Raw genomic sequence first — 14,478 nt, 5'->3', positions numbered from 1 at the left:
CTAAGTTGGGCATTAATCCCTATGTCATCCAATGGGTTGCTAAATGGCTTACTGATAGAACCCACACTGTAAAAGTAGCCGACTCCAAATCCAGCTCCAGACAAGTGACAAGTGGAGTACCTCAGGGTTCAGTCCTGGGGCGCTCTTGTTTGGCATCTACTTCTCTGAAGTACAGGTCAACACTAAGGGACTCTGGCTAACAAAGTTTGCAGATGACTGCAAACTGGGAGCCATTATTGAATCCCCAAATGATGTGGATACTCTACAAAAGGGCCTTACAGAAACAGATGCTTGGTGCCAGAGCCATGGGCTCAAGCTCAATGCCAAGAAATGTATTGTTATCCCCTTTGGGAAAAACATGTATCCATGAATTACCATATAGGTGGCAGTACACTAAACACAGAAAGTGTGATAAGAGACTTAGGGACACAGGTGGACAGTGGTCTCACCTTCGATAACCACATCGCCACAACAGTCAGGAAATCCTTCTATGTGGCACACCTCATCACGAAGGGCTTTTCATCCAGAAAAAAGGAGGTCATTGTCCCACTGTACTCATCCCTCATTGGACCCATTATAGAATACAATGCCCCATTTGGTATGTACCTCTCAAGACATCTGCAACAACTGGAAAGGCCTCAGAAATACCTCACTAAAAGAATCACAGGCCTAAAGCAGATGCCCTATGCTGACCACCTTAAAAAACTCCAGCTATACTCTGTTGCATATCATCTACTCAGAGGCGATCTCTGCTTAACATACAAGGCCATGTCAAACCCAGAGCTGTTGGACATGCTACACTTAAAGAAATCCCAATCCCTCAGAGCTACACGCTCCAGGGATCTAAACCTTGTCATCACAATAAACAAAACATGCTGGAGGGATAGGTTCCTGACCCAGAGACTCCCCAGACTCTGGAATAGATTGCCCATACATGTCAAGCAGAGTGCCTCTTTGGACCTCTTCAAGAGGAACCTTGACGATTGGATGGGAGAAAGGAAATTCACCCCAGGGATCACGTCAGTCGCCCTGCTAGACAGGGGTCCAGGAAAGTAAATAATGTGGGAAGAAATAGCCAGGGAATTGTTATGGCTAGGCTTGTATAGGCCCTAGGGCTGATAGCCTAGTACCAACCTATGAACCTATGAACCATTTTACTGAGCACAGTGAAATGAAATGGCACTTTGTTGAAAACAAAGGAACATGGTATGATTTCTTTTTCTGCGAGGGCTCAAAGCTCCACAACCCCCATGCAGGGGAAAAAACTACACAATTACACCATCATAACAACTCCAAAATGCTTGCATCAATGGAAAAAAAAAAAACTTCTGGATTCAGTGAGTTTTTGAAATCACATGTATTATCATCTTTAAACATGCATTATCATGCATGAAAATATAGCCAATGTAGCATATCCATACACATCCTTTAACAGAAAGAATAATACTAAATGACATCACAAATGGACAGCAATATCTACAAAAATGCATAATTGGTGCTTATTTATCTTTATATATCTTTATCACATAATCTTGTTTATTGATACATGCAATTATTTCATACCATAAACACTAATAACACAAGCATTGCAATTAATGCCACACATCTCACTTTTAACCTGTTAATCAAATCCAAGTTTAATATTATACTGCGTCATCAGTGAATGCATGACACCATTTCTAACACCAGTTCCCTCTTATCTCAGTTAACAAGCAGTCCAGTACTGGATCCATTTCTTTAGACAACTACATGCTAGGATTCACAATCATCAACTATTCATCTATATATAATCATCCTAACATTTACTTAAACCTTTGACCACCATTACAGTCTTGTATACATCCTGCCTTAATAACATATTAAAAGCCAGCCTTGCCTCGGATCTATACTTACCATAACCAACCTTAAAACTAACGAATTTCAGGAATGAAATGCAATCCTTAACCACTGTGGCACAATTAACCTGCTTCTATGTTTAATACTTAATATGTAAACCGACTCTATAATATCAGTAGATGGTCCATAAAAACAAAAATCAAACTAAATGAAAAGCTTACATGCCCATACTCTGCACTTTCCAGACATATTTAATTGAATATATTCTCACAACTATCAGTATCCCCAATAAAAAACACTTCTAAAATGTAAACTTTTGGCTCCTTCTTAATTAGATATCCTAACAACACCAGCAATGATGCCATATCCAATCATAATTATTCCTAGCTCCCCAAGTAACATAAAACTATAAATAACAAAAAGGCCAGAGGAGATGCAAGAATTTAGTTATAGCATTCTAATAAGCCTTCCTAACTTCATATATATTTTGGTATAGCCCTGTCTCAATCATAAAACTTTCACCACTCTCCACAATGATGTGCATTTTCATGTATCATAAGTTTCCAACTAGCCAACAGATCACTGAATTTAAAAAAATTTCAAGTCCATATTTCCTAGTAATATATAATTCTCTGTTAATTTTGAATGATTAAATACTAGGGAATCCAATTAGCCATTGTAATGATTGTATCTTTACTTCTAACTGTCACCAAACCTTTAACAATTATGCAGAGAAGTAAAAACATGTCTACAGAAAGTCTGCCCCTCATGCACTTAACTGATAAAAAATTGTAGAGTCATAGCAGCAACAAGAACATGACCATCAAACTCCACAAATATTATGGTTAAATGACTTGTTATTTTCTTAATACACATACTGTTTCTCACTTCAGAATACTGACCATGCCTCATCAGTATTCACCCAACTCATCTTAATATATATAATTCATACATCACCTTTTGTAAACAATAGGAACTAATTCTCTAATATTTATATCTTCATAGCCATGGCAAAACATAACATTTAACTGAAAATAATGTAATGTCTCACTCCATAACCTTACTATAAAGGCTCAAAACTTAAGGAATGGCAAATTTAAATGTTTTAGAAGCCCCTTTTAAGTGTCTTAAGCTTTCCTAATTAACACCAGCTAGTAAGTATCCTTGTTTTAATTTTATGGGTTGTCAAATCAAAAAACAAAAAAAAAATCATCCTTCCAATTTCGTTCCACTCATAGAATGCCATCATCTTTGTGTTTCATATTCCAACTTTGTTTGAGATGTACATCAACAACAAGAATCTTCCAGTTACAAAGCAAGCCTATGAGACGTACCCCAGATACTATCCATGGTTAACTGTGAATTTATAAACATCTGCATGACAATGGGATGAAACACTTTCAATTATGCTAGAAAAGTCAGTGTACCTATAGTATTTCATTTGAGAAACTCTATAATAACTCAAGCAAACTGTATTGCATTAAAATGGTCTTGGAGAAATCAAGGTCAACAGGTATAAGTCTACCTTCCACAAAATATTTTTTTTCTAAGCTTCCAGATCTGCCAAAGTATCTATTCCTTCTCATGCCCTCATTGCACCAAAATCACTTTATGCTTTCCCATAGCTGTCTGCAGCAATCAATGGCAAATTATATACCTTTTCCATACCAAGCAACTTCTGTCAAAAAATAGTTTTATTCACCATTTTCTCTTTTACAATGTACAGGGAGTCCATTCCTTGTACTTCTTTTGGGACTCCCGTTAGTCATAAATTTCAGCATCTAGCTATATCCTTCAAATTTACCAGCTGTTTTTTTCACACATATCATTTGGTTATATATGTCATTCAATTTATCTCTAATTTCTTTTTCATGTGCTCCCCTTTAGGAACTTGCAGGATGGCTCCTCTCCCTTTCCCATTTGAAGCATTTGTTATAGCAGAATGGTAGCTGGGTATTCCCAGACTAGGCAAGAGCCTTATGGCCCATTCCCTCTTGTCTGTGAACCTCCATCAGCTCAACATTCCCCAGTGAGAGCAACATAGTAGGGAGTAGGCTAACTTGCCTTTCTTCCATGTCTCATGCACACACATCTAGGGACAATTTAGTGTTGCTTATCCACCTATTGCAGACTTCCTGTCAGAGCACCCCCTCCACCCACAGTGACTCCTCTAATCCCACAGTCACTACCTTTGAAGCCAAAGTATGCCTCTATATGCTATGGTCCCCACAACTAATTCATGCAAGTGCACTAGGGTAGTGCAAGCCTGGCTGGCCCTGGACCACATGGTCAAATAGAGTATCCTGCTCGGTCACACTGAGCTTTGTTATCTGACATTTCCAAATGTTCCACATTATTCATCTAACAAATACTTTACTTAAATTTTATCTTTGACTTTTATATGTTTTCACTATAAAATCTGCTTTACAATGCTAAAAATCAACATAATTATAGAACAACAGAAGGAATGACCAGTTTCCTGAAGCACCGCAAGATCTCTTCTGCCATGTTGTGGATGAAAGCAGACTTTACAACAAGTTTGGCAAACTTTGATTTGATGAAACAGTCCTCAACAAGCAGTATAACTGCAATTTTGATATTTATAACATCTTAGAGTCTGGTATTAGTTGTAAATGCTTTATGTCTAATGCAGAGTGACCCTTGGTAATCTGATGTATATGTTTAACTGAGGATCTATTACAGGCATAAAGTGTGGTTATTACTAGCTTCCTTTGCTGGTGTGAATATTATTACATTCCAGTTACAGTCATTTAGAAAAGTTCTCAGAATGTCAGATTTTCATATTTCCTTCTGTGAATATTCTCTGCTATGATTTCTGTATACCAGTGAGATCTCAACATAATCCATTCGATGATGTCAAGTTCTATTTGACTCTTATAGCAACACCATGAACAGCCTTTGCCATCCACAGTTTACTATGCAAGTAAGGAATGGATCTAGTTTGCCAGGCCTTTCTCCATATCTCATGCACACTGCACACATATCTATGGAAAATTTAGAGCTGCAAATCTACCTACTACATACCTTTGGGATATGGTAAGAAAATGTAGTTCTGGAGAAAATCAATGTGAAGCCAAAGTGAACATGCATTCTCTGCACAGAAGGCACCTTGGCTTTGAAATGAGCCAAGGAACATCTTGTGGTGATGCATCAGTGTTATTTATTGTGTTATTGTGCAAACCCACGTTAGGTAATATTTACTAACATTTCTGTCCTTTTAATTATCAGATTTAGTTAAGTATTAATTTTGATGTGCTCTACTAGTGAAACAAGCACCTAAGGAGCTGGTGGGGACGGGGGTTGGGAAAGTAGTGGTCATTTTTCATTTTTTCGATTATATGAAGAGGACGGGTTTTCAACATAGATTGTCAGACCTTGTTGTCAGACCAGAAACTTTAGTTTATGATGACATTAACAGGGGTGAACATCAGCAGATGCTTTGATCTTCATGAATTACATTATTGCATGACAGGTTTTGATATTCATGACATTACATAATTGCATGACTGGTGTGGGGAGATGGGTCATAGATAGGTTTCATGCAAAAATTTCTACATCATCAAGGATGGCACTGCACTGAGATGTCTCATTCACTTTACTGGACTGGGACCCTGAAGAATTTACATGTAGTTACTAGTCAATCCCCTTGCTTGACCATACTTCTCAACTGTCCAGATTTTTGCAGAATGTCCAGATTTTTCCCTCATATTTTTGGCCTGTTTCTCATAAAATGTGTGGTTTTCTGGCAAATCACCAAGGATTAAAGTCCCTAAATAATGATTTACATTTGAGTTTCATAGTTCATATCCTTCAGAAAATGCATGCTAACACAAATCCTTTTATTCTAGCAACTGTCTAAGTTTGTAAGAGCAATACTTAAAATGTGTCCATATTTTTGGGCCTTCGTCCCTCCATTATTTTAGGCTTTGTCCAGATTTCTTGCTCTAATAGGTTGAGAGGTATGCGCTGGACTGGGAACCTAATGAATTTACATGTAGTTACTAGTCTAGTGGATCATTGAGAAGCCCAGCCCAAATTCCCTGCTTCTCCCAAGCACCATTTGGCTAAGTGTCTTCCAAGATTAATACTGCCTATATTATGTCTACTGCATTGCTGTTGTTTTATTACTTCTCTGATCTTTAAGGACCTCTGTTAAAAATACTTATAGTGTACTTAAAGGAACTATCTTCAACTAAATAAATAAAAGAAAGAAAGAAGTGGCTTGCTTTATTTGCAGCATCATAAGGCAACATTATTATAAATCTGCAATTACTTGATCTAGGAACTTTTGAAATTCTTGTTGTCCACTGAATAGGGAATGAATAATATATGACAAAGTACTCTGTTTCATGGGGTATTTTCGGAAAATGTGTTGCAATGCACCTGTAAAGTGGCACTGTCCCATGATACAATGAATCTCTGAGTGTATTATTCCTGCATTGTACTGGTTCCCAAAGTCAGAAATGATTAGGGAATACAACTATTAAAGTTCTGAAATTGCTCAGTTTATGCAGTGAGGAAGAAAGCTTATAGATCATGTTTTATTAAAATGTAAGGATGCACTCTCATTAATCATGAAAGCAAAACTAAGCAAGACAAACCCAGGAACAGTGCAGTTGGAAGCAAGCACATAATAAATATCTATTAGAGCCAGCAGCAGGAGGGTGGGTTATAATAACAGAATTCTTTTCACAGCAGCAAGCTAGCAATATTGTCCAACAGGTGGGCATTACAGGAAAATAACAGAATACGAAGGTGTGCTATGAGGCCTGATGCCACAAGCAGTGGGACCCCAACCATGGAAGTTCCATTATTTCTCTATAACATCCACCCTGGAGAGAAACGGGCTCTCTGATAAGTTATGTTGCAATTGTTTTGTTGCTAAGTACTATTTTTTTATTTATATTTTAATGTAAATAGTTATTTTGCCTAATGTTTGAACGTTGGTATAAAATATATAATTGTTGTTGGATGAAGTATTTTACATCAAAAATATATGTTATACAGCAATTGATCAGATAATTCATTAAGTCTACTCAAGATATACATATACTCACATATAAACACAGAGCTGTAAGGTTGTCATCCATGAATACGTTTCATACCTTATAATTAATCTAACCAAAAATTCCATTATTTTGATTATTTAAATATTGACTGTCTTGACCCACCACACCATCTGTAACAGATGTCATTTTTTATTCCCTTGCTTGCTGCACATCTGTTTTAATGATGTAAGGAGTACTTTCTCATGGCAATTATTTCCTTGGAAATGCTAAAGCTCAGTAAATTGAAATGTCTTAGTGGTGAGGATGTGGTAAGGGCAGGATGTTCGGGTAAGACAAGAGAATGTGTTGCTTGCAGCTTTTACTTTTTCATGCTATCTTGGTCTCTTTCTCCCTTCCTCTGTCTTTCCATTCTTTTCATTTAAACAATTTAGTGAAATAAAACATTTTTGTTCTGACTGCACTTCATTTTCAGTCTGGGGAATTATTTAATATGACTGGAGGGGATGGAATTTTTGTTGCTTCCACTAATGTGGTGGTACAGCTGGGTGTGAATGGCTTGTGGATATGTTGATGTCCAAGCCAACGACAACTGCAGATAAGGGTCTGACTTAATTTGTTTTTATATCTGGGCTGTTAATTGCAGAGACTGTGAAGAAAATTGCCAGAATAAAAATTAAAAAGGAGGGGCAGTATGGACTGATGCCCACCTTATCATGAAGGGATTCTCATCTAGATCAAGGGAGGTCATGGTCTCCCTCTACTCATCACTTATCAGACCAATGATTGAGTACAATGCCCCATTCGGAATGTATCTGACTCGACACTTGCAGCAGCTGGAGAGGCCACAAAAGTTCCTCACCAAAAGGATAAAGGGTCTCAAAAATCTGTCCTATGCTGCCCGACTGAAAGAACTCCAGCTCTATTCAGTCGCTTACCGCTTGCTCAGAGGTGACCTTTGCCTAACATACAAGGCCATGTCAAACCCAGATTTGATGAATATGCTTCACCTCAAAAATCTAGATCCATCAGAGCCACAAGGGCGGAGACTTAAACCTCGACACGGCTATTAATAGGACGTGCTGGAGGGATAGATTCATCACCCAAAGACTCCCTATGCTGTGGAACAAAATCCCGGTATATGTGAGGCAGAGCATCTCGCTGGCCTTGTTCAAGAGAAATCTTGACCAATGGATGGGAGATCGCAGATACACCCCAGGGATTACCTCAGTGTCACTGCTCGACAGAGGCACAGCAAAATAATGGGTATAGTTCCCCATACTAAAGGGGTGGCGTAAGCCACAAAACGATGGGCTAGGCTTGTAAATGCCCTCGGGCAGATAGCCTAGTATGAACCTATGAACCTATGAACCTATGTTCATAGAAGTATAACATACTTACCTCTTAGGATGAATCTGGTAAATTGTACAATGTGTGTATATGTGTGTGTGTGTGTGTGTGTGTGTGTGTGTGTGTGTGTGTGTGTGTGTGTGTGTGTGTGTGTGTGTGTATGTGTGTGTGTGTGTGTGTGTGTGTGTGTGTGTGTGTGTGTGTGTGTGTGTGTGTGTGTGCAGCTGCACTGTAGTAACTTCTGAAAATGCATTGTATACCATTAATTCAATAATTCAATCAAGATCATGACTCCTTTCTGATTACGTTTTTTTTTTGTTGTTTTTTTTAGGGAATGGCATCTGGTTATTCTTTGTATTTCTGTTTTTTTTTTTTTTTTTGGCACATAGATTTAGTACTGTATGAAGTCACTCTTCTTTTTTAAATGTGTTCTTCTTATACATTAATTCACGTTTTGGAACATCCAAAGGGAAGCTGTTGCCCTCCAAGACCATTTTCTAATATTCTTTACAACCTGAGCTACTGAATGAGGAAGAAATGTGGAAAGAACAATGTCTAGTGTTACCACTTCACTTCCTGATTTAGACGTTCAGATCAAAGTAGTTGTATTTGCTGGAAGAAGAAAATACATTGCTTTCAAACATGATCCCATCACAGGCTCTAATAAATGTGTCAGAATGGAAGGATAGACATTTTTCCTATTTGTGAGGAAGAACATTTCGACACTGTGATGTAGTGTCATAGCAGAACAACTTTGGCCCATATAGATAATAGAACTGTTTTTCCCAAAAGTATGAGCAAGTAAAAATGCTCTCCATGGCGCGTGTTAGAGAGAAATACTAAACCACCCAAGGGAGTTGTAAGGCATGAAACCTCATCATCACTAGAAGATCTGTTATTTCCCCTATGATGCCCATTGGAAGGATATTATTGCACTTTGATTATTTTTTTTTTTTTTGTTTTAATGAATTAATGTTTTTATACAGTATTTTAGTTTCGGTGGTGGTGCTGTGGTAGCGTTGTCGCCTCACAGTATGATGTTGTCCTGTTCGATTCTCAGCTAGAGCGTCTTCTATGTGGAGACACGCATGAATGGGCGTACCTTCGTTGAAGGTTGTGCATCAGGGGTGGCAACTCGGCACGTAAAAATCTACTGCCAATCATTAGCGGACCGGAGTTCAGCTGTGGCGACCCCTAACCGGGAAAAGCCGAAAGACACAACAACATTTTAGTTTTATGGGGTGTCTAGGTATGTTTTTGGTGTAGTCCCGTTTGTTGTTTCTTAGCTCTCTTTAATAAGGATTATTTTAACAAACTCTGACGGTACACCATTTCTTAACATTTTCACACAAAATTTTTAGCTCACCATATTTAAGTCTTTGGCTCGTGAACCATGCAGCTATCAATGCAGAATTCTTTCCAAAAGGTTGCTTTTGCAAACCATCTATGAAATGGATAATTTCAGATGGAATTGTGCAATGACATTGCGCTATTCATAAGGAAGGGACTCATATATGGCATATTGAAAATTTGGAGGGGAAATTCCTAAAAAGGCAGTAAATTTATGGTTGTTTATTTAATTCATTAGTGGCAAAATGGTTAGACATTATACATTTTTCTAATACACTTTTAAGGTGAATGCATTTCTGCAATTTCATCATTTTTTAATTGCTCATGGGAGTTTTTCAGCATTCTGAGTTTCCATCTCAAAGAAAAAAAAGAATGTAGACAGCATTATGCAATGGAAGCTGCACATTTCATGATGTGGGGACTCATAAATAGTATAGTTAAAATGATGTCAAGATCTTATAAAATGGTGAAAGTATGGATGTTTTTTTAATTAGAAAAATGTTAGACATTTAGCATTTTGTGGGGATAAGCAAATAGAAGTTGTATTCTGAACTGTTCATCTGAACACAGGTTAGTAATTTTTTCATGCACTTGTCTTAGCTCTTTCTAACTTCTGGTAACTGAGGACTGACCTTTCCTTCTGCGATCTAAGAAGAATAATGAATCAGAAGGACAGGTGTGACTGGTATTTAATACTTATTGTGTATCCCTAATAATCTAATAATTGTTATTTTTTTTTTATAGATAACTTTCTTTTTTTCACTGTGTAAATCCTATGAAAAGGATAGCTCAAACTAGTCTATGTAGACAGACTAGGTTGGGTCTTTTATCGCAACAAACTTCATGAGGTTTCTTTTGTCCATTAACCAGTAATTTTACAACATCTTGCAAGGCATTTTCTAATGGAAAATAGAATATTTTTCTGTGTGTTATAAAAGGTATAAGGTTAAAACATCCCATTACAAGGGTATTCATTAAATGTAAATATATACTTTATGTATTAGTTTTCATTTTTTACATTAAGTAAGGCAAATTGTCTTCCATTATGTTAATAGTTATGTGAAACAGAGGAACTTAATACGGTAGTTGTATTATAGATGTGAATTTTACTTGAACATTTCAGTAATATGTTTTTACAATTATCTACCGGTTTAGTGTAAGTGAAGAGCTACTAATGAGTTTACATTTTTTTCTGTAATCATGAGTTTGAGTCCTTCGGTCTCCAAGTGTCTACAGTGTGACTCTGTGATCTTTGGCTGCCCTGAAAAGAGATACTTGTGCCTAGTGAAAGTTACATAAATAAGAAAGGCTTAGCATCAGTAACAACATCAGTGTGGTACCAAATATTAAAGCTAGGAGCAACTAATGAGCTTCATTTTCATCCTGTAGTTATTGGTTTGATTCCCTCGATCTCCATTTGTCTACTGTGTGACTTAGAACAAGTCATAATACCGGTTTACTATTAAATGTGCGAATGCACTTCATTCGAACGGCGACCCCATCGACGCGTTTCCGCGAACCGAAACTCCGAAAACATTTCGCTAGCGAACCGAAACCGCGAAAACTCCGACGATCGACATTACCAGCCGCGCAACACCTCCACACCCATGCTACCATGGGTCGGATGGGGGCGAGGTTTTGCCGTTCGCACATCTGGGAGTCGGTGTAGTGACGATCGCAGTTCCACGTTCGGGCAAGGCGAGTCGCACATATCGGGATCGGCAATTCAATAGTAAACCCATAATACCATATAGTACTCATCATCATCACCATGAAAAGAGACATTTTTGGCTAATGAATTTACCCATTTGGTAATTAATAAAATAAAGAAATAAAAGGCTTAGCATCATTAACAACATACACAGTACATGGACATAACACAAGTTTACCAGTTGTATGGTAGTAAAAATACACTTGAGAAAAATATAGTTGAAGTGCAACACTATAAAACAGCATAATACAACCTAATAAATAGCAAAATTATGATATTGCAGATACTAAAACTGAACTGTAGAAATTATTCAAGGAACCGCAGCATAGAATGACATAATGTCATGTAATGAATGGTAATTAGGTGTAGGTAGTAATCAATGGGCACAACAGAAGTAACAAAATAGGATTCTTGAGAACTAAAAAAAGAGTCATGGTAGATGAAAATGTGTATTTCTTAAAGTGTTCTGGAATCTAATAATGCATAAGAAGACAGTTAGTTATATTATTCCAAAGAGTTGCAAAATGAAAAGATAAGATGGTTAACAATAAAACAGTTCTTCCTGTTGTGCAAAGTAATAACATTTGCTTTGGATTGCTCATGGTGGTATATTTTTGATCATGCAAGTTAAACAAATTTTGAAGATGGATGCAGAAATAGCTATCCCTACTACTGACAAGTGTGTCATATTAAAATATTAACAATAAAAGCTGCTGTACAATATATAAGAGGGACTGCCATGTTCCTGCATAAGTGTTATCTGGCAGGCGTTGCAGTCTCTATTCATTAAAAGAGCCACAGGCAGTGGCCTTATTGGCTCTTATGCTAGTGATATCACTACTTATGGATTGCTTCTTGATCTCTGGATAAAAATAAAGTACAGCAGTATAAGCTCTTCACAATGGGATAGTGTTGAATGTAGCCCATATTTACAAAATAGTACTAGTTTGCTGGAGTATTAGATGATGTTATTGCAGTGTATGTTGAGAAAAGAAGTTTTTTGTCCTGTAGTAAAGGTCTTTGTTTAATGTTGATAATTTATGGATTATTCCTGAGCAACACTGCTGTCAGCTGCTCGTGGTATTACCTCTGGAATACACACAACAGTATAACCTGCAATTAATAATACATTTGAAGACTTGTACCATACTGACAGTATGTCAACAAATAGAATAGAAGGATTCCAGCGATGGACCCTTGGGAGACACTGCTACAAACTTAGTAATGGAAATGCGTCAGATTACCCTATAAAGAAATACAGAGAATGAAACAAGTGAAGAACAGTGCCAGAAACTGCTGAACACCCATATTTTATTCAGATTTTCTACTTTGTAATATGAATTGCATGTGGAATGGTGCTGTGAACATTCTAATGCTGCAATATATAAATATGTATAATACAGTCCTGAATAAAATAGATTCTTAAAGCACTAGAGAATGCAATATATTATATAGAGTATGCATTCTCCTAAAGCAAGATCCCCATTTCACAGAAAGGTTGATCTAGGTCATGGGCTACTGTGCAGCATCGGGCTAAGCTACTGGAAGAGTAACGGGAAAACTGATACAGAGTCTAACCTTGAAAAAATCATTAATTGTGGACCCAGGAAGGACATTCCTAGAACAGTTACAATATATTAGTCTATCAGTGGTAACTACTGATCTAATTTGTTCTGATAACCTAATTCAATGAGAAAGCAGATAGTAAATGCAAATATTTTTGGAAGAGCATTAGCTGTTTGGGTCCACAACAGAGCAGTGAATGAACTACAACTTGGTTTCAACAACAAGTGTCTTGGTAGTTACAAAATATGTTCAGACGATAATTATATGTTTCCTATTACTGCTTCATAGGAGAATACTAATCTAACTGCTCTGAAAGGCCATTTTGAACCTAGTCAATAACTAGAGGTCAGAGTCAAACCCTGCATCTTTTGTTTATCAGGTGAAGACCTAAACCATTATGCTAAACCCACCCAGGTTTTGAAATATTCAGTACTCTCTATTTTGTTCATTTTATATCATTGCTCCTAGTTTTATTCCTGCTATGATAAACTTTGTGAATGCTATTACGTTAGCTATACTCCTCAGTGCCATCCTTCAGATGAGACATTAAACGAAGGTCCCACTTGAATTGGTGGTAGCTCAGGCAGATGTAAACTATCCCATGGAATCAAACAAAAAAAAAGTAGGGGACGTTCCTTAATGTCTTGACCAAATTTCCCCTTGTCAGCATGAATACCACATTTGGTCTCTCCTGAAAAGTGTCAGCTTGCCTTGTGGGCCAAATTACATCAACAAAATGTAAATAAAATAAGTGGTAGAACCTACCTGAGGTGGGAAGGTGAATGTTATTCTCCACTTAGTAACATATGGCCTAGCTATTAAAGAGGTCATACCAGTTGTAGAGGATTTTGAAGAACTAGATAGGGGCCACAAAGTAGTTGAATGTAGAGTTATAGTTTTTAAACATCTAAAACAGCTAAAACCTGAGCACTGTAGTGCTCTGTGCAAGGTATAAACTGTAGCAACTACTTGCATTTGAAGCAAGCAGTTTGCTGCAGTTTAAAAAAGATTCTTTTTCTTTTTTTTACTAAAAATCAGAAGAAAGAGGGTAAGGGACAGGGTGCAGAAATGGGACCCGATAGACTCTTGCATTTCAGGACCTCGAGGTACCTGAATATGTTTTTTTTTTGTTCTTCCACTGAAGAGCTGGTGCAGAAATGAGGAAGGGTGTACCAGTGCAAGGACAGGAACTTTTTGTTTGTTTGTTTTGATCTTCCATTGAAGAGCTGGGGCAGAAGGGAGGGGACATCTATCTGGCCACTTCGCTGGTGTGCCAGTGGAAGAAGCAGAGAGCTGGGGAGGTGCGTGGACTGGTTATTATACTGCTAGTTCATGGGACTGTCACATTGGACTAGTTAAGCCAGTTGTGGCTCTGAAACAACGTGACTCTGAGCAAATAACTTAACCAGACAAAATTCTTGAGTTGCACAGCACAGTGGGTTTAACCAATTAACAAATAAATAAATACATTATAACATGGATGAGGCAAAGGGGGGAGTACAAAAGAAAAAAATGAAAGGTAATATCAGTGTCAATGACCTAAGCAAGAAAACTACTTCAAACAAGTGATTTCAACTGAAGACCAGTGTTTTAATATAATAGCAGAAAAAGAAACCTGGTAGACAGAATTCATAACTG

The sequence above is a fragment of the Protopterus annectens genome, chromosome 5.part1 (genome assembly GCF_019279795.1).
Source record: "Protopterus annectens isolate FY-2018-M chromosome 5.part1, PAN1.0, whole genome shotgun sequence".
NCBI classification, from domain to species: Eukaryota; Metazoa; Chordata; order Ceratodontiformes; family Protopteridae; genus Protopterus; species Protopterus annectens.
Note: the sequence above shows the minus strand (reverse complement) of the source record.